The 22,621-nt window shown below is 45.9% G+C and overlaps 1 long non-coding RNA gene across 1 annotated transcript; it reads right to left on the bottom strand.

Moving 5' to 3' along the window:
* Window positions 1-441: 441 nt before the first annotated feature.
* On the bottom strand, window positions 442-22,439 carry LOC142246140 (uncharacterized). Its single transcript, XR_012724880.1, has 2 exons — window positions 22,370-22,439; window positions 442-938 (listed from the first exon to the last, which is right to left on the bottom strand). It is a non-coding gene; the product is annotated as an uncharacterized LOC142246140 (long non-coding RNA).
* Between the last annotated feature and the right edge of the window lie 182 nt (window positions 22,440-22,621).

The raw sequence follows: 22,621 nt of genomic DNA on the forward strand, positions 1-22,621 counted from the left end.
GAAAAAGTAGTATCAGAGGAGGAAGAAGAATCTGCATAACAATCCAGTACTATGTGATCCCTGCTAAGATGTGCTCATAGAAACTATACATCTAATACAAGTATATTACAAAAGGTATTGTTTAGAAGAACTATGTTATATGGCAATGGGGTGGAAAAAGTAGTAGAAAACGCCTTTAATACTAAAGTCCCAGAGAGGGGTCATTTAGCATGTTTACCATTGGAGCTGGAAATTCCTGGGACTTCTAGTGTTAAAGGACATTATCTGACCAAAAAGTGAATCCAGTCTTGAGCTGGATCTCGGATCACATCTGGACTTGCACACGGGGTCAGTGGAGCAGGAGACAGCAGCCATATTAGCGCAGTCTATAGCAGCACAGATTTGGAGGTACAAAAGGTTTCACAGATTATTTATTCACTTTAATAATGACAAACTTTAGAATTATCACAGTGCTGCTTTATTTTACTATAAAATATTTTTTTTTGTTTCCAAAGACATTTTACAGATTGAAATTTGTCTGACTAACATATATACAAATATGTGAACACAAGCGACGGGGACTTGTCTTCATATGACAGGAACACAGGGCAGAGCCGGGATCTTGGTACAGTCTCTGAAGGCACTGGTGTATGGAAGCCTCACACTTCCACGTGTCTCTATGGCACAGAGCTCCCCCCTCCCCCACCCTATGCTGAACAGGAGGATATACCGTATCACCACCCACATACAATGATGCTATTCAATTAAAGAAAAAGGATTGTGCATTTATAAAGGATTGAGAAAAGTGTTGTCTCTATTGATCCTCTTAACCAAAGGTGGCTCCACAGTTGGGACATCTTCGTTGCCTCAAAGCAAAACAGAACAGGATTCCAATTGGGAAGAAAAACACGGCACAGAAAATCCCCAGACAGGTGAAGGAGTCCTCCAAAACGCCAACCCTGGGGCAAACCAAAACATAAGACACAATGTTAGGTTGTATAGAAGATAAAGACTATTATATTACAATGCACAGTCCATCAGAAGGTTAAAAAATACAATATATACTAGGCAGACACGATGCATTTGTAGCACCCAGGGATATGGGGTACTCAGTTCCAGGCAGTGTACGTCTTGGGAATGTCACGGTGGTGGCCGTTACCCGGTTCCGTGCCCTGGGCTCTTTTTCTAATGGGGATATTTACAGGGGGTTGGTGAATAAAGTTTATTCTTGACGCCACTTGCGGAGTTCTGGCTAAGTGTAGGGAGACGCCGCTGCAAAATGTCTCTACTGGGGCTGATGGTATTAGCAGCTTGCATGGTAGTCCCTCCGCAAGTAGGGTATTGCCCCAGCGGCTGTATGGTGCGGTGGGCATCAGAAGAAGGAGTCCAGACAGGTATTCAGTGCAACTGGTTTACTCACTTGGGATGTTAACTGGTTGCCCGAGGTCGGCTGGTTTCGCCTCCAGATTCCCTTTGTCTCAGTGCCAGTCTGGTTCTCTGGTACCTTCTTCCCCTGCACCTGTCTCTGGTAAGTGGGTCCCCATGGTATGGAACACTGGGGTTCCCCGGTCTATGGTTGTCCATTTCTGTCCGCCTGACAGTAGTCCCTGTGGGGGTTGGAGTCTCTGGTCCTGTTCCCGGTTCTCCCTTTGCTACTGAGTCTTCAGATTCTTTAGGATCAGCAAGGTCCTTGATGGTCCCCTTTGCTGTGCAGGTGTTAACAGGTTGGCTTGAAGCTCTTTCCTGTCCTAGGGTCCTGTACCCCGTCGGTGCGTAGTTCCGGGAGTATTCCACCGACAACTACTCTCCTGGGTACCAGATCACCGTCAACTGAAGTCAGGACGTTGCTCAGTCACACCTTTACACTTCCACTGTCCCTGTTCTCTACTGACTACTGTCTTCCCGACTACTCTCTAGTCTGCCCCTCCCACCTGGTCAACTGGTGGACTGGAGTGGCTCCACCTCTAGGCGGCCATCCATTGGTCCCACCCTAGGTAAGTACCATTGTATGGGGGGGTTGTTGGGGAAAACTGGGTTTTTGGTATTACCGGCACTGGGATCTGGGTCCCTAAGGGGGTAGGCCCTGCATCCTGGTGGGGATGCAGAACCTTGTAGCACCCTGAGGTGTTCAGGGTTGCTAAACGTGTGGAAATAAAAAAATCCATCCTAAGAGTAACTGTCGACAAAACATTTTACTCGTCAAGGGGACACATCGGAAGTTTTAATCATCTGATCCAATATCTGTATCGGTTTGGGTTGATAAGCAAAGATGCACATGAAGAAGAAAACAAGTAACATGCTACAAGAAAAAGCTTTATAAGAGATGTAAAATATTTGTGCTATGCAAGACTCCATGAATATTTTGCAAATTTTCACAACATTTTCGTTCAGCTTGGATCAACTGGGAGGGACAGGGATATGGTGACCGCTGCTCGTCAGATTAACCGAGGTCAGTGGCATTTATTACACCACAAATCTTATTCCAGTCTCTGACTGGAGTAATATTTGTGATTAGGTACACTAAGACGCACGTCACTTCGCACCTCGCCCAATTCATTAATAGGCTAGGATGCACTGTTTAAGAATTTGGCGCAAACACTGTGTGGGAGTGTAAAGTCCAGCAATCCCATTCACCCAGCTACACTGTTACCTAACCAATTTTTTGGGCATAATATAGGTTTTCGAGAACCAAGGTTCCCACTTTTGTGTCAATATATAAAACATTTCATGGGGCGGAGATGAATAGTTGTTCCTATTTTATCATTCAGTAACTTGATCACCTGATCCTAAAATCCCCGAATTTGAAGCTCCAGAGAACGTATAGAATGGACCGTGGATCTGCAAAATCACTCATTTATTCTCTATAGTGGGGATGTAAGTGTATCGAATTTCAGCACAAATCACTTCTCTCCTCCAATTTCTCTGTATATTAAACGCTTCTTTTAAAAAGGGAAAACGTCAGCAGTAAATCACCCCCCAAAACTATATATATGTGCATGTAGCTCTTTCAAAGACAAGTCCAGCAATATCTTTACATGGCCGTTCCATTCCTCTGTAAACCGAGAAATCAGGGTTTGAATAAATATGCAAATGAGGCTGAAAAGCTATGGTAGATCTGAAGCCTCCACCACTCCAGCTCTATTCCCAACCCTGCATTGCCGCCTCCTATCCTAATCAAGGAAACAAAGTCATGCTATGCCCAGGAGGTCACCACAAAGAGAAAGATAGATGAGGAGGACTGTTTAATACCAATTCTAAAATTTGAGTCTCATGGCTCAAAACACCTGTTGTGAATTTTGCCATTAAGTTCCTTGTTACAGAACAGCGAGTTGTGCAAAAAGTCCTGAAACATTGAAAAGTTGGACGTGTGCAGTCAAAAGTTTAGAGGTGGTCACATTAAGTTCCCCTGAAAACGTTAGAGGGAAGGTTAGAATCATTCTAAAATTTCACCAGAAACCAAATATTCCTAACTTTCTGTGAGTAGTGTATATGGGACAAGGGACAGGAGAAGTTGAAAATACAAAATAACTGGAGACGAGGGAGCTAGAGGCCATCTATATAAAATCTTATCAGTAATGACTGCCTTCTACCTCCGCAACATAAAAATATGTCTTCACTGAATACAGATTTTATCTATGTATTAAGAATAGTGATGACTGTTCATCAGCTTGGGTGCTCGTAACTAGTGATGAGTGAGCACTACCATGCTCAGGTGCGCAGTACTCGTAACTAGTGATGAGCGGGCACTACCATGCTCAGGTGCTCAGTACTGGTAACTAGTGATGAGCGGGCACTACCATGCTCGGGTGCTCAGTACTCGTAACTAGTGATGAGCGGGCACTACCATGCTCAGGTGCTCAGTACTGGTAACTAGTGATGAGCGGGCACTACCATGCTCGGGTGCTCAGTACTCGTAACTAGTGATGAGCGGGCACTACCATGCTCAGGTGCTCAGTACTGGTAACTAGTGATGAGCGGGCACTACCATGCTCAGGTGCTCAGTACTAGTAACTAGTGATGAGCGGGCACTACCATGCTCAGGTGTTCAGTACTGGTAACTAGTGATGAGCGGGCACTACCATGCTCAGGTGCTCAGTACTAGTAACTAGTGATGAGCGGGCACTACCATGCTCAGGTGCTCAGTACTGGTAACTAGTGATGAGCGGGCACTACCATGCTCAGGTGCTCAGTACTAGTAACTAGTGATGAGCGGGCACTACCATGCTCAGGTGCTCAGTACTGGTAACTAGTGATGAGCGGGCACTACCATGCTCAGGTGCTCAGTACTAGTAACTAGTGATGAGCGGGCACTACCATGCTCAGGTGCTCAGTACTGGTAACTAGTGATGAGCGGGCACTACCATGCTCAGGTGCTCAGTACTCGTAACTAGTGATGAGCGGGCACTACCATGCTCAGGTGCTCAGTACTCGTAACTAGTGATGAGCGGGCACTACCATGCTCATGTGCGCAGTACTGGTAACTAGTGATGAGCGGGCACTACCATGCTCAGGTGTTCAATACTCATAACTAGAGATGAGCGATGTTCGGAGCGAACTGTTCGCCAATTTCAAATTCGAGTTGTTTTGGCCGATGTTCGAGTCGTTCGACGAATTCGAATGATTTGCTTGACGTTCGACAGTTCGAGTTAACGTTCAATAACGGTTCGATCACCAAAAGCGTGGCTTTTCACAGTATGACTATGTGCGCACATTGTGTATTTGCATGCGTCCTGCATCCCCAGCACAATCCCTCTCTCTTTCCTACTCACCGATCAGCTGCACGGCTGTCACAAAGCTCCAGCGGCTTTTCCTCTTGAAAACGGCTCATTATTCAATCTGGTATTCCCTGCTTCCCCCGCCCACCGGTGCCCATGATTGGTTGCAGTGAGACACGCCCCCACACTGAGTGACAGCTGTCTCACTGCAACCAATCACAGCTGCCGGCGGGCGGGTCTATATCGGGCAGTAAAATAAATAAATAATTAAAAAAAAATCTGCAGTCCCCCCAATTTTGATACCAGCCAAGATAAAGCAACACGGCTGGAGGCTGGTATTGTCAGGATGGGGAGCGCCACGTTATGGGGAGCCCCCCATGTGGCGCCCTGGACAAGCCAGGGGCCACAGGTAACAACACACACACACCCCCACCCCCAGCAGTTCACAGCAGACATCCCCAGTGACACTTGGTTTCTTCCTCGGGCTCAGACAGACACACAAGGTGGGCGGAGTCAGGAGATGGAGATGCCCACCCAGGAGTTTAGCTGGCCTGAGGCAGGAAACAAGCGGAGACAAGTCCAGGCAGAGAAAGAGAGAGGAGGTCTGCAGGGAGACAGAAGCAGACAGGGGCCTAGGTTGGAGCCTAAGGCCCCCGTGCAGAGAGTGAGGCAGATGGTAGTGGCCGTCTGCGAGAGCCGGGAAGACAGTTGGTGGAACCGTAGGTAGCTGGGGCTGGGCGGTGGCCCACCGGTACTGAATCAGGGAGCCAGCTGGAAACCGGATTGCAGGAGGAGCGTGCTCGGAGGTGAAAGAGAGGACTTACATTACCAACCTGGGGTCAGGGGAAAAATACCGCAGCCGCCTGTGGGACCCGTCCATCCAGCCGTGTCTTTTACCGAGAACTGTGTCATCATTACCGGCTGAGTGAGTACACCCGTGCCGTGCGGCACAGCGCTGCCCCCGCGACCCTGCACCTCTCCAGGCCCCGTAACCTGCCTGCCAGCTCCAAAACCCTCCACGGGCCCCGGGACCACCAACCCCCCTACCCACGGAGGGGACATAACAACTACGCTGCTCCCAGTCATCGCTCCCGGGATCCCCGTCCAGAGCAGCGGTGGTGTCACAACCTCACCACAACCGTGGGTGGCGTCACGGACAATCTCCCTTACCTAACCCCCTTTTTACTGTGGAGCCTGGGATTACAGACCGGGTCACGCCACCGTGATACCCACAGAAGTGACCTCGTGGCCCGGATCTGAGTACCCCTTATCCACGGGCGACACACCCCACCCTAACAATATCAGCCAGCAGCTGCCCGGAATTGCCACATCCATTAGATGCGACAGTCCCGGGACTCTACTCGGCTCATCCCAAATTGCCCTGGTGCGGTGGCAATCTGGCTAATAAGGAGTTAAATGGCAGCTTATAGCTGCCATTAAGTCCTAGGTTAATCATGGCAGGCATCTCTCCGAGATGCCTTCCATGATTAACCTGTAAGTGAAAGTAAATAAACACACACAACGAAAAATCCTTTATTTGGAATAAAAGACAAAAAAACCCCTCTTTTACCACTTTATTGATCCCCAAACACCCATCTAGGTCCGAAGTAATCCACACGACGCTTTCAGCTCAGCTACATGAAGCTGACAGGGAGCGCCATAGAACATGACCGCTCTGTGTCAGCTCCATGTAGCAACTGAAGTGAGCCGCGCTGTCACCGGAGACTTCACACAGGTAGTGCCTGCGTGTGTGCGGGGATTATGATGAGTGCGGTAGTGCCGTGGTGTCGGTCTCTCTCTCTCTCTCTGGGGTGCCATGACTTCACAGCAAATCTACATGCGAAGATGACAGCAGCGTCCTGTGTCAAAAGCAACATAGTTGTCACGTTGGGGTGAGAGAACAAACGGCATGTGGCATAACAGGAGGGGTACAACAGGGGAGATGTAAAGGAAGGCCCTGGCCATAGGGAGAGGAGAGAGAGGTCACCATCTCACTTTCATCTGTAGCTGATTTCTGAGCTATCTAACATCCTGAAACAGGTCCTTCCCCCCACGTGCCGTCATGTGCCTGGGCCCTGGCTGACCCTGTACTAGCCATGGCTAGTGAGCAGGCCAGCAAGACACTAGTCTTACTACTAATGTAAAGACAACACAAGGGAGGGGAGACAAACAGGGAAACAGATACAATAATAGAACTCAAAATCTTCTCCAGAGATGGAACTCCACCGCGTCCACTGGAAAGTTAACAACAGCTTTCCCCAGAGACAGCTTCTTCACAGGTCAGCATAGAATGAACTATCACTGGCATATGGGAGAGCCAGGAGTGAGTTTAAATAATGAAGGAGAGGGGCATTAAGGTGCAGCAGCTGACATTACAGCTAAATGGAATCTCAGAAGAATCAACAAAAAGTCCTTAACCCCTTAAGCTCCAAATGCAGTTAAATCCACTCATGACCTTTTAATCACTGATAATGCAACCGTCTCAGCCGAACGTGACATAGTGGTGACAATGGTAGACAGCAATGCAATACGGAGAGGCCGGCATCAGAACATAGATCAGGTTCTGGCTGGGCCCCTGTGCAGATGAAGCAGCTGTACATGGGGGTGCCTGCCCCTGTGTCTGACACAACCTCATTTTTTTACACAGACCTTTGCAGATTTCACATTTATCATATTAGTTATCTAATGAAATCAAGTTGTCTGACAGTGCAGCGACTGTTAGGGGTACTTTGCACGCTGTGACATCGCTACTGCGAAATCGTCAGGGTCAAATAGTAAGTGATGCACATCCGGCGCCGGTAACGACGTCGCAACGTGTAAAGCCTAGAAGCACCGATAAAAGATCGCAAAAGCGTCGAAAATCGGTGATCTGTGTAGCGTCGGTCATTTCCATAATTTTGCTGCAGTGACAGGTACGATGTTGTTCCTGCGGCAGCACACATCGCTGTGTATGAAGCCGCAGGAGCGAGGAACATCTCCTACCTGCGGCCGCCGGCAATGAAAAAGGAATGAGGTGGGCGGGATGTTTACTTCCCGCTCATCTCTGCCCCTCCGCTTCTATTGGCCGCCTGCCGTGTGACGTCGCTGTGATGCTGCATGACCCACCCCCTTAGGAAGGAGGCGGGTCGCCGGTCAGAGCGACGTCGCAGGGCAGGTAAGTGCGTGTGAAGTTGCCGTAGCGATAATGTTCACTATGGCAGCTATCACAAGATATCGCATCTGCGATGGGGGCGGGGAGTATCGCGCTCGGCATCGCTACAATCGGCTAGCGATGTCGCAGCGTGCAAAGTACTCCTTAGAGGAACCTGTCAGCTGATGCATACGGCCCAAACCTCAGGCAGGATGAATTATTCTCTGAAATGATCCAGGGAAAATATAGTTGTAAGTGTGTTGCGGGTGACAGAAAGTGATGTGGTGAAGTGTTTGGCTGCGCAAAATGCTCACTGACTTTCTATTGTTCCTGCTGTTAGTATTCAGTGTATTAGGTAGCTTTCCTGCTGGGTTTTCAATTCTTCCCCTTTTGGACCCAGCAGAGCTTTCCTTCCAACCAGATGCTGATTATCAGTATTCTCCATGTGTTTAAATACTCCCATCTTCCCTGGAATTGTGCTGATGATATTATTTTGCTCTGGTTGCAAGCAGGCGACTTGTACTCATCTGAGGTATTGTTGCTGAACGTCTACCTGAGTCTTCTGTGAATAAGTAGTTCATGCTTTTTCCCCCGTGTGTCCTCCTTGTGACTTTTCTAGTGTTTAGTGGGGCTTACAAAGAGCTTATCCCACCCATTCCCTACTTAGGGTCCAGCACTAGGCAGTACCTAGGGTCAGGTATCTGACTCGGCGCATAGGTGCGGAATATATCTAGGGTGGTGAGGGACCCCAGGAACCAACGGTAGTTTTGGTCAGGGGTCACCATCTTCCCTCTCCTTAGACACAGGGTTTCTCCTGGATCATTTCAGAGGGAAATATACCCGGCTGCAATCATGAAGCCAGACTTTACCATGCTTGGGGCAGCATCAATCCGGTGACGGGTCAGGATGGCTTTACAAACAAGTAAGTATGTCAGGCTTGATGACAGCGCCCTCTTGTGGATAATGCTTATATTACTGTAAAGTACACACAGGATGTGATGTGTGATTTCTCATTACTTCCTGGGCTGTAGCTTTTACATTCATTGTCTCTGAATGTATACATGTTTCTACACTGCTCTTATGTAATTAGTCATATCCTGGTATCTGGCAGAGGTTGTACCCGGGCTTGGCACACATGGCACATTTATTGTACCCTATGTCTAGAGCTATTGTGACGCCCTGACAAAATCAGGGTGTCACAGATGACTGCACCCCTCTTCTGGTGCAGGAATCCCTCCTCTTTGGTTCTCCATCACAAACCCCATTCTGGTGCACAACACCAGCCAGCAAAGCCTAGTAACCCCACCATGACAACAGGGACACACCAGTGGGCGGGGCCAAGCGGATGGTGACGCCCACCTAGGGGTTCTGAGGTGTGACGGGAGGGGCCAGAGACAGTTGAGTGAAGACACAGAAAGTGACAGAAGTGGAGAGAGGAGTGTGAAGTGACAGGGTAGTCAGGGGTTGGAGCACTACTGACAAACTGACTAGGTGGCAGTCGGCAGACAGGGCCACAGGCGACAGAGATCCAGTCGCGGGAGACCTTAAGTGGACCGGGGCAGGGTTGTAGCCCGCCGGTAATGACAGCGGGATTCCAGTCCAGAGACCGTGCACGACAGGGTATCTGAACCCTAGAGCAAGGACAGCTTTACGCACCTTACTTATTGACCAGCTGGGGACAAAATTTCAGGTCTTGTCCCACAGGAGGCCCAGATAGAGCTAGACGTTAGCCCAACACGGGGATAGGGCTCCGCAATTGCCTGCTAAGATGCCACGGGTCAGTTCTTGCAGGCCACAGCTCCCACGGACAAACATACCGGGAGTGGACTTCCCCGTTCCAAGCGGAGTAGTCAAAATCAAGGACACAAACACTAAGTGCAGGAGGAAGGGACCCCTGTTTGCTGTACCAGGGTGCGGGATCCGAACACACCCGCCGGAGGTCACCGGTCACTGGCAATTTGGTTTACTATCTGGACTCTGTGTGAATTGATTCAGGAACCGTGAGTACAGCAACACCACCCGGTCCAACCCTGCAGATTCCGCTCTGCAGCACCATCCCACCTGTATTGGGGGCCCGGAACAACACCTCCCCTACCCGTGGAGGGGAAAAATCCAGCTGCCCCACTCCATCGGTCCCGGGCATCACCTCCAGCGGTAGCGGCGGTGTCACCAACAATCACCGCACACCACGGGTGGCGTCACTGACAAAACCTCCCCTATATAATAACCCCCCTTTTCACTTGCGGGCGACGGACGGGTGCTCAGGCCCAGATCCGGCTTCCCCTCGAGCCACTGCAACGACGCCGGATCCGAGCGTCTCGAGCAGCCCTCCTGCCGTGGTCTGTCCCCCGCCCGCAACACTATCATCTATCATCTATATATGTGCCATATTTAATATACCACACATGAATGATAGGTAGCACAATGTCTAATGAGCTCTGCAAATGTTCTGCCCCGTTCACACACACATTCCCCGCATGAACGCGTCTACATCTGCCCCAATGTATCAGACAAATAATGCGGAAATATTCCGGTACTGGAATCAATTCTAAAAAAACTAGCGGCTTTATTGTGTTTAATATTAAAAAATATAGATTTTACCAAATCAAATATATTAACACTGTAAGGGCTGTTTTATTTTCAGAATAGTAAAGTAATATTAATTTTAGAGACTAGAAATATAAGGAAAACATCCAGAGATGGAAGGAGCCACTTTATGCTCAGTGGTTCAGCCCCGATTGTGACATCACTCATGTGTAGCCACGCCCCCTGTGATGTCACAGTTTGATTCCAATTATGATGTCACGGAATCTTGGGGTATAATGAGGGATGTTACAGATTGAGGCTTTGTCTGGGGATTCTCATTGTGTGCTGCGCAGTAAGTGATATTCCTCCAGGTGGAAATGCTGTTTAGGCTACTTCTAATACTGACTGTGCTATTAGTATCTGTGGAAGAAGCTCCCATCGATTACAATCAGTCAGGAGTGCAGAACAAGATCGCTGCAGGTAAGTACAGTAGGAGGTTTTAACGCCTTATTAGCAGGTTCCTATCCACTTATAAATTGGAGGGGTTTTAATACAACAAGAAGCATTAGAGTAAATAGGGACCCAACATAAGAGATACGCCTCGACGTTGGCCTTTGGGCTCACATAAAACTGTCCTTTTTTATATGTAAAGTATCTCAAGTTTTATATGCATTTTCTTAGCAGTAATGCAAAATTCCTATATTCATTGTTCACATATCTTAGCATTTCAGAGTGCAGCTGTCTTCTTCTTTGTTATAATATATCTCATGTTCAGTATACACCTGTTCACACTTGCATGTTAGGAAGTGCCATTGATCTTTTTGCCTAAATATATAAGGGGCACATTATTTGTGTAATGAGGATCCATCATTGCTCCAGTCAATTCTAATAAAACTAGTGGCTTTATGGTGTTTAATATTAAAAATTATAGATTTTACCAAATCAAATATATTAATAGTGTAAGGGGCTGGGTTTATTTTTTTTATTTTTTTTTTGTACAAAAAACAGTAAAGTAATATTAAATTTTATGGAAGTAGGAAGAACAGATAATGGTCCTGGTGGCCAGTGAAAAAAATACATAGTAAAAGATGTTTTTACATTATATCTATAATATGGATTCCCATAAAAAAAAAACCGTATTTATTGTGACAGTTGATCCATCAGGTCCTACATATGTAAGGAATCAGTAAACAGACAGCTGCACTCTAAAATGCTAAGATGTGTTAACAAAGTCTCTTTGTTTGGATTATGGGGTCATGCCTTCTGATTGAGCACTCCTCCTCATCAACCTTAGGTGATATTAATTCTTTATTAGCAGATTTCTATCCGACCATAAAATGGAGGGGCTATTTTAACCCAAAGAAAGACATTATAGTAATTAGGGGCCCAACATTAGAGATACGCTTTGACGTTGGCTGTTGGGCTCACATAAAACTGGCCTTTTATATGCTAAGTAAATAAATTTTTATGTTTTTTCTTACCACTAATGCACGGTAATATTCCTATATTCATTGTGCACATATCTAAGCATTTCAGAGTGCAACTGTCTCTTTATTTGATTACAAAGAAAAAGAGGTATACCAATGATGGGATCACCAGACAAGATATATAACAAAATACAAAATCTTTATTAGTAAAGCACATGAACAGCACATGGCCACACATTGGTTAAACAGGACACACAACTATTAAAAACATTTAAAAAGCCAAACAGACATAGGTGCTAAGTCAGAACCCTATAATCATAAATTGAATATTGTATTAATAAATTTCAGAAACATACCCCCTGCAAAGATAGCAAATATCAGAACGTGACCAGGATTAGAGGTAGTAATTACATATACTCCCCTATAGGAGATACCAAAAGTGCCAATTTATAGTTTTAGACAATAAATGTCAGGTTGTAAACAGATGGTCACAATAAAATCCACACTTAGAGCATAGATGTACTGCTGTCCAGATATTCTATCAGCCCGAGGGCACACTGAGATCGTACAAGGCACCACTATGGGTATATTGTATATTCCAATTAGTAAATAATCTATTAAGTAACAGTACAGATGGTAACACACTATGCAAGTAAAAGGAATTACCACAATTATCAGTCCTAAGATACAATAAGGTCATATAAGACACCACTCAGGGTGTATAAGACATCCCAATGATAAACATGATGATATACTATGCAGACATAGCTACATATACTTAAACAGTATCCAATATGTCTCACAGGGGTGTAGGTGCACCAGGGTCATTGGGGCCCCCCTTTTGCCCTGAGGAAGCCACTTTTTCAAGCGGCGATACGCGTGGGTTGGGGTAACCACGCCAGGACCCTTTTCTCCTTGCATTATATATTTGACTGGGTAAATGTATTGACACTCGCCCATGGTCTCTCTTTTTTCAGGAAATTATGATTTAGTGTTTATACTATAAGTGCCGTTGATCAGCCTTCTTAGTATCCACCGGTCCTCCACAGTCAGTGACCCTGGTGCACCTACACCCCTGTGAGACATATTGGATACTGTTTAAGTATATGTAGCTATGTCTGCATAGTATATCATCATGTTTATCATTGGGATGTCTTATACACCCCGAGTGGTGTCTTATATGACCTTATTGTATCTTAGGACTGATAATTGTGGTAATTCCTTTTACTTGCATAGTGTGTTACCATCTGTACTGTTACTTAATAGATTATTTACTAATTGGAATATACAATATACCCAGAGTGGTGCCTTGTACGATCTCATTGTGCCCTCGGGCTGATAGAATATCTGGACAGCAGTACATCTATGCTCTAAAGCTGGCTTTACACACTGCAACATCGCAAACGACATCGCTGTAACGTCACCAGTTTTGTGACGTTACAGCGACCTCCCCAGCGACATTGCAGTGTGTGAAACCTATCAGCGACCTGGCCCCTGCTGTGAAGTTGTGATCGCTACAAATCGTTCAGGAACATTCCTAGGTCCTTTGTTTCCCGCTGTGCAGCATGATCGCTAGCAAGTTTCAGTGTGTAAAGGGGACTTTACAGCGACTCCGCGGCTCTGTCTGTGTAGCGTCCTGATTAGCGGTCACCGGTGAAGGATTCACCGGTGACCGCTAATCCCCCGAGTGACTGAAGTGTCCCCTCCTCTCTCATACTCACCATCCCCGATCACCGGCGCTGCATGGCGTTCACTCTGCTCCAGCGGCTTTTCCTTTTTTGAAAAAGCCGGCCGCTCATTAAACAATCTCGTATTCCCTGCTTTTCCCCGGCCACCGGCACCTATGATTGGTTGCAGTGAGACACGCCCCCACGCTGAGTGACAGCTGTCTCACTGCACCCAATCACAGCAGCCGGTGGGCGTGTCTATACTGTGCAGTAAAATAAATAAATAAATAATTAAAAAATCCGGCATGAGGTCCCCCCCAATTTCAATACCAGCCAGATAAAGCCATACGGCTAAAGGCTGGTATTCTCAGGATGGGGAGCTCCACGTTATGGGGAGCCCCCCAGCCTAACAATATCAGCCAGCAGCCGCCCAGAATTGCCGCATACATTAGATGCGACAGTTCTGGGACTGTACCCGGCTCTTCCCGATTTGCCCTGGTGCGTTGGCAAATCGGGGTAATAAGGAGTTATTGGCAGCCCATAGCTGCCAATAAGTCCTAGATTAATCATGTCAGGCGTCTCCCCGAGACACCTTCCATGATTAATCTGTAAATTACAGTTAAAAAACACACACACCCGAAAAATCCTTTATTAGAAATAAAAAACACTAACAAATTCCCTCATTACCAATTTATTACCCACAACAAAGCCCTCCTTGTCCGGCGTAATCCACGGTCCTCAAGCGTCGCATCCAGCTCTGCTGCATGCAGGTGACAGGAGCTGCAGAAGACACCGCCGCTCCTGTCACCTGCACGCAGCTAATGAAGAGAGCCGTGTGATCGGCTGAGCTGTCACTGAGGTTACCTGGATCCAGCGGTGGATCCAGCGGTGGCCGCGGGTAACCTCAGTGACAGCTCAGCTGATCGCGCTACTCACCGCCGCTCTGGTCAGCTCCACGCAGCAAATGAGGTGAGTAGCGCGATCAGCTGAGCTGTCACTGAGGTTACCCGCGGCCACCGCTGCATCCACCGCTGGATCCAGGTAACCTCAGTGACAGCTCAGCCGATCACACGGCTCTCTTCATTAGCTGCGTGCAGGTGACAGGAGCGGCTGTGTCTTCTGCTGCTCCTGTCACCTGCATGCAGCAGAGCTGGATGCGACGCTGGAGGACCGTGGATTACGCCGGACAAGGAGGGCTTTGTTGTGGGTAATAAATTGGTAATGAGGGAATGTGTTTGTGTTTTTAATTTCTAATAAAGGATTTTTTCGTGTGTGTGTGTGTTTATTTACTGTCACTTACAGATTAATCATGGAAGGAATCTCGGGGAGACGCCTGACATGATTAATCTAGGACTTATTGGCAGCTATTGGCTGCCAATAACTCCTTATTACCCCGATTTGCCAACGCACCAGGGCAAATCGGGAAGAGCCGGGTACAGTCCCAGAACTGTCGCATCTAATGTATGCGGCAATTCTGGGCGTCTGCTGGCTGATATTGTTAGGCTGGGGGGCTCCCCATAACGTGGGGCTCCCCACCCTGAGAATACCAGCCTGCAGCCGTATGGCTTTATCTGGCTGGTATTAAAATAGGGGGGGACCGCACACCAGATTTTTTAATTATTTATTTATTTACACGGCACACAGAGCCGCGCGGCATTAAATGAAGTCGGGTGAAGTTCGACCAGCTAGTCGCTCTGCAGGTCCGGATCGCTGTTAGGTCGTTGGCCAGGTCTGCCTGTTTGACAGCTCACCAGAGACTTTGTAGCGATCCCGGCTAGGTTGAGATCGCAGGTTGGATCGCTAGAAAGTCTCAGTGTGTAAACCCAGCTTAAGTGTGGATTTTATTGTGACCATCTGTTTACAACCTGACATTTATTGTCTAAAACTATAAATTGGCACTTTTGGTATCTCCTATAGGGGAGTATATGTAATTATTACCTCTAATCCTGATCAAGTTCTGATATTTGCTATCTTTGCAGGGGGTATGTTTCTGAAATTTATTAATACAATATTCAATTTATGATTATAGGGTTCTGACTTAGCACCTATGTCTGTTTGGCTTTTTAAATGTTTTTAATAGTTGTGTGTCCTGTTTAACCAATGTGTGGCCATGTGCTGTTCATGTGCTTTACTAATAAAGATTTTGTATTTTGTTATATATCTTGTCTGGTGATCCCATCATTGGTATACCTCTTTTTCTTTGTAATCAGTGTTTTATAGTATACCGTTAGATCCCAGTGGGTGGTGCCCATCCTCCTTTGGTTTCAATTTGTCTCTTTATTTGATATAATATACCTCATTTTCAGTATGCACCTGTTCACACTTGCACGCTAGGAAGTGCCATCAGTCTTTTTACTTAGAATATGGGGTCATGACTTGTGATTGAGCACTCCTTCTCATCAGCCTTAGGCAATTTTAATTTATTAGCAAGTTCCTATCCACCCATAAATAGGAGATTTTTCTAACCAAAAAAACAGAGGCACTAAAGTGGATAGGGACCCAACATCAGAGATATGCCTTGACGTTGGCTGTTGGGCTCACATAAAACTGCCTTTTTATATGCAAAGTATCCCATTTTTTATGTATTTTCTTAGCAGTAATGCAATATTCCTATATTTATTGCTCACATATCTTAGCATTTCAGAGTGCAACTGTCATTCTTTGTTATAATATATGTCATGTTCAGTATGCACCTGTTCACACTTGCATGTTAGGAAGTGTCATCAGTCTTTTTACCTACATAAATAAGGGGCACATTATTTGTGTAATGAGGATCCATCATTGATCCAGTCATACTCAGCCCATAGCAGTGACTACTTATCCCCTGATCAGGCTCATGTTGTAGCATTAATCCTGTGTAATGTTATGACCAGAGATTCAGATCCGAGACTAGAAATATAAGGAAAACATCCAGAGATGGAAGCAGCTCCTCCATGCTTAGTGGTTCAGCCCCGATTGTGACATCACTCATGTGTAGCCACGCCCCCTGTGATGTCACAGTTGGATTCCAATTGTGATGTCACGGAATCTTTGGGTATAATGAGGGATGTTACAGAGCGAGGCTTTGTCTGGAGATTCCCATTGTGTGCTGCGCAGTAAGGGATATTCCTCCAGGCTGAAATGCTGTTTAGGCCACATCTAATCCTGACTGTGCTATTAGCATCTGAGGAAGAAGCTCCCATCGATTACAATCAGGAGCGCGGAACAGGATCCCTGCAGGTAAGTGCAGTACCGGACATACACTCACTATGGGGTTAACCCCTTCCCTCCGCAGACAATTTTCATTTTTGCGTTTTTTTTTCTAATCCCCTTTATCCAAGAGCCATACACTATTTTTATTTTTCCATCCACGCAGTTGTATGAGGGATTTCTTTTTTGTGGGACAAGTTGTAGGGATAAGTGACCAAAAATCTAATTTCTGGCATTTTTTCTCATTACGGAAGTTACCAATTTGGATAATTAATTTTATACTTTGATAGACCGAACTTTTCATTTCTTTATTGTTAACAGTGGGGATGGGGGAGGGGCTGATTTATACTTTTATATGGTTTTTCTGTGTATTTATTTGTTAGTCCCTTACAAAAATTGAACTTCTGATCACTTACATTTTATACTGCAATAACACAGTATTATCTGCACAGATATCCATAGAGCAGATATATCTTTCATCTAGGGACATAATGCTATAGACATTCCCCATCAGTATAAGGAAAAGTCTTGTAGGGCAGATTACTCCAATATTTAAGCCTACAAATGACCAAGGCGCTCAGAAAACACCCACAAATATTAAAATACAAATATAATATTACTTGACAATATTAAACTATATATCCATTAAAAGAATAAGATCTTTATAGAGGATCAAGTAGAGTTTGGATCACATAGCAAATATTATCCATAGATACACATACAGTGGCCAAACTAGAGTCCAATGGGTCCCGGTGATAATTTGGATTTGTTGCACCCCCTCCAAGTTGTCAAATGTATGGGCCCTTGTAGCTTTCTAAATCCTATAAACACATGAATTTCCTACCCCCCACCCCTTGATCATGTAGTAATGTCACCAAACCTGTACTACTGTCCCCATCCTGTATTACTGTCTCCCATCCTGAGCCCCTTCCTGGTAAATATATCCCCCACCGAGGTATATATGTCCCCATCCTGAGCCCCTAATGGATAATATGTCTCTCATCAGGGTCGTAATGAGCGTGCTCACAGTGGTCGTACCATGCCCAGGCCCGAGGGTGGAGGGAGCCAGCCGACCCAACACCTACTTCAGCTAGATGTGCATCCGAGGATGCACACTCAGCTGAATTATATTGCGGCAAACAACCATTGGGTCCCTGCACTGCAATACACACCACCCACCATCAGCCAAACAGAGGCTGGCAGCTGATGTTGGCATGTCATGCATTGACGTTTCATGGGCCCCATCCTGGGCCCCTTCCAGGTATATATGTCACCCATCCTAGGCCCCATCTTGGTATATAACTCCCCATCCTGGTATGTCTCCCATCCTGGTATATATGTCTATCATCCTGGGCCCCTTCCTGGTAAATATGTAGCCCATCCTGCTATATATATCCCTAACCTGAGCGCCTTCGTGGTAAATATGTCCCCCATTTTGGTACATACACCCTCATTTTGGACCCCTTCTTCTAACGCATAAGAAAACAAAAACAAAAAACAAACATCATACTCACCTTCCCCTCTTTCTACATCGCGTGGCATCCTTATCTAACTTCCTGCACTCATCACTGGCGTACGTCAGGAGAAATCTCTCCATGCTGGGGGTGGTTTGAGGGCTTTACTGGTGGCGTAATATTCTGGGACTAGTGCGCAGGCGACATCATTAGCCATTTTTATGAACTCCTTGGGAGATGCCATATTATGGTGATATAAAGAGATCATTAAATTAAATCATGGTGACATCAGCTGGGATAAATAAAAAGTGCATTGTGCTAGTGCAAATGCTACTAAGTTAGTAATGAATCGGTGACGTGTTACAGCAACGGTCAGAGAGAAATATAGGAATAGTGATATGAATTAATGTGCAAAATGTATCTAATATATAAAGCTGAATGTGTGTGTGCGTGCGTGCGTGCGTGCGTGCGTGTATGTCCGGGATTGGCATCTGCACTGTCGCAGCTACAGCCACAAAATTTTGCACACACACTTCTGGACCCCGAGAGCGTTAAAGGCTATGTTTTGAGGGGCAATTTTAACCCCGCGCTTTACAGTTATTCACCAAAAAACCTGCCTCCATTAAAGCGAATGGAGCTGGGAGCCACAGTGCAGCCAGAACTTCAGAAGAATGCGCAGCCACGCCCTTAAATTGAATGTTGGCGTGTCACAATGCAGCCAGGGAAAGAGGCAGACACAGACAGGGAAAGAGGCAGACACAGACAGGGTAAGAGACAGACACAAAGAGACAGACACAGACAAAGAGACAGATTGACAGGGAAAGAGACAGACAGGGAAAGAGAGAGACAGGTTAAGAGACAGACACAGACAGGTAAAGAGACAGACACAGACAAAGAGACAGAGACAGACACAGGGAAACAGACAGACAGGGAAAGAGATGGAAAGAGACAGACAGGGAAAGAGACAGACAGGAAAAGAGAGGGAAAGAGACAGACAGGGAAAGAGAGGGAAAGAGACAGACAGGGAAAGTGACAGAGATAGATAGATAGACAGACAGGGAAAGAGATTGAGACAGACGGAGAAAGAGACAGAGACAGTCAGAGACGCAGATAGGGACAAAGACAGGCAGACAGGGAAGGAGGAGACAGCCAGAGAGACAGACAAAGATAGATGGGGAAAGACACAGACCTTGATAGATACAGAGGGGGAAAGAGACAGAGAAATAGAGACAGACAAGGAAAGAGACAGACAAAAACAGGCAGACAGGGAAAGAGACAGACAGGAAAAGACAAAGAGATTGGGAGATAGACGGGGAAAGAGACAGACCTGGGAAAGAGACAGACCTAGAAAGAGACAGACGGAGCACATTACTTGGCCAATTTAGTTAAATCTGTGTGGAATATCTGTGGTGTTGAAATATATGTTGTGAAATGCTTCTATTAGCTTAGTTTTTGCCTTTTAATAATTACATTTCTATTTGTTTTGTGGTTTTTGTGTGCAGAATACATTTTTGTTAATACATTTTGTTAACAGCAGTTATTAACCCGGGCAAAGCCAGGTAGTACAGCTAGTAATATATATGATAAATCAACATTATATTATACAATTACCTGGTAATACATACATGTAATAATATAATAACAAGGATTACATGCAATATTGAAAGAAACCGTTAGTAGCAAAAATAAAGAAAATAAATATTGATGAAAAAAGTAATGAAAATCTTATAAAAACTTATGTTTAAATTAGTCATGTTTAGTCAAAATTCTTAATGTTTCTGCAGAAAATTCAAGAATGGCTCGCTGAGTTACAGCAATGAATGAAGAATACAGAAGGAAGTGACGACTCCACTACAACTCCATTACATGGTGGCTACCATGTTAGGATCAGGCAACCTGTGAGTAAGGCTGCTTTCACACATCAGTATTTTGGCATCAGGCACGATCCGGCAAAAAAACTGATGCGACGGATCCGGCGAAAAAACGGATCACTTGCATCAGTTTTTTCCATCAGTTCCTTCAGTATTTTGACAGATCCGGTGTGATTCTGAGCATGCTCAGTTCAAAAAAACAGATCCGACGTCTGGATCCGTTTTTTGTTGCATTACGCCGGATCCGGTGTCCATAGGCTTCCATTATAAAACGCGCCGGATCTGGCGCGATCCGTTTTTTTGCCGGACACAAAAACGTTCATTTTAACGTTTCATCCGGCCGCCAGACAAGTAAATTTTGCCGGATCATTTACTTGTCTGGCGGCCGGATGAAACGTTAAAATGAACGTTTTTGTGTCCGGCAAAAAAACGGATCGCGACAGATGAAACGCAAGGCCATCCGGCACAATCCGGCGCTAATGAAAGTCTATGGGGGAAAAAACGTATCTGGCGGCAACAGACGCCGAATGCGTTTTTTCATGTTTTTGCTGGATTGTGCCTGATGGCAAAAAACTGATGTGTGAAAGCAGCCTAAGCAAGAGGAGGCAGATTCTGGGTTCGGTCTCTGCTCTCACCAATGCACATGACACCTACTGGGGTCCCTGTGCTGCAACACTAAGGCTATGTGCGCACGTTGCGAATTACATGCAGTTACGCTGCGATCTGCACCGCAGCGTAACTGCATGCGTCCTGCGTCCCCTGCATAATCTATGAAGATTATGCAGGAGACGTGCGCACGTGGCGTCTTAGAGCGCAGCGCTTCGGCTGCTGCCCAAATCGTGCGTTCTAAGAAGTGACATGTCACTTCTTTCCTGTGCTCTGCCTGCAGTCTCCGCTCTGTCTATGGGAGGGGTTGCAGTCAGAGTGCATGAAATCGGCTTTTTTTTTTTCATTACGGACTGTTTCTGCAGCGATTTGAAGCGCACGTGTGCTGTTCAAATCGCTGCAGAAAATTCTGCAGGGACAGTACGCAACGTGCGCACATAGCCTAACTGCCAAAAAGTCGTCGTCAGACGACGTCGGCATACACGTAACTAGTGCTTGCATGACAGTGACGTCATGTGCCATGGTGCGCTGGCTACAGAGGATGCCGCACAGTGTGTGAGTGGAGGGAGGTGAGTAGAATTTTTTTTTATGCGTTAGAGACAGAACTGGGACTGTATTTACTAGGATGGGTCCAAGATGAGAACATATATACCAGGATGCAGGACATATATACCAGGATGAGGACATATATACCAGGATGGGGGACAGATATACCAGGATGGGGGACAGATATACCAGGATGCAGGACAGATATACCAGGATGGGGGACAGATATACCGGGATGGGGACAGATATACCGGGATGGGGACAGATATACCAGGATGGGCCTAGGATAAGGAACATATACTTTATACCAGGATGGATGACATCTATACCTGGATGGGCCCATAATGAGGAACATATAAATATACCAGGATTGGGCCTATGATGGGGACAAATATACCATAATTGGGGTCATACATACCAGGATAGGCCTTGGGACATATATACCAGGATTATTATTATTATTATAGCGCCATTTATTCCATGGCGCTTTACATGTGAAAGGTATTTCCTCATCTTGGGCCTATTCTGGTATATGTCCCCAGGATGGGGTCACATACCAGGATAGGCCCAAGATGAGCACATATACCAGGATGTGGAACATATAAATCAGGATAAGGACATATATACGAGGATGGGAAATATATACCAGAATGAGGAACATACATTACAGGTTGGGAGACATATATAGAATGATAGAAAGCATATATACCAGGATGGGAATATATTTACTAGAAAGGGGCCTAGGATGGGAGACATATATACCAGCATAGTTGCCCAGTTTCGGGGACATTAGTACAGGATGGGGACAAAACTACATAATGAAGGTGCAGTGGGGGAAATTCGTATGTCCTTATAGGATTTAGAATACTAAAAGGGTCTATACATCTCACCAACTTGCAGGGGGAAAGGGAAGGGAAAAGACCCAAATTTACATCAGGGACCATCGAACTCCACAGCAGAAAAGTGACTTGGGCCGGTTTCACATTTGTGTCGTTTTGACGGAAACTGAATCCAGCACACATGCAGTACAGATCATTCATTTACAGTGGAAGCTGTCACCATGTGGACATATGCGGTTGTGTATGAAGCACACAACCACATGGTGTCGCGCTTCCACTGTAAATAAATGAACTGTACTCCATCTGTGCTGGATTCCGTTTCCGTCAAAACTACGCAAATGTGAAACCGGCCTTACCTGCTGCCTGAAAAGGCAGATTCCTGGTTCAGTTTCAGCGCTCACCTATGGATATGACACTTACCGGACTTTCCGCAGTCAGATGTGTTCACAGACATGTGATTTTCCTGCTGCATGAAGAGGCATATTCCTGGTTCGGTCTTTGCTCTCACCCATTGATATGACACTTACTGGACTTTCAGCAGTCAGATGTGTTCACTGAGAAGTAACTTACGTGCTGCATGAAGAGACAGATTCTTGACACCGTTTCTGCGCTCATACATGGATATGACATTTACCAGACTTTCCGCAGTCAGATGTGTTCACATAGAAGTGA

Source organism: Anomaloglossus baeobatrachus, chromosome 7 (assembly GCF_048569485.1).
Source record: "Anomaloglossus baeobatrachus isolate aAnoBae1 chromosome 7, aAnoBae1.hap1, whole genome shotgun sequence".
NCBI lineage: Eukaryota > Metazoa > Chordata > Amphibia > Anura > Aromobatidae > Anomaloglossus > Anomaloglossus baeobatrachus.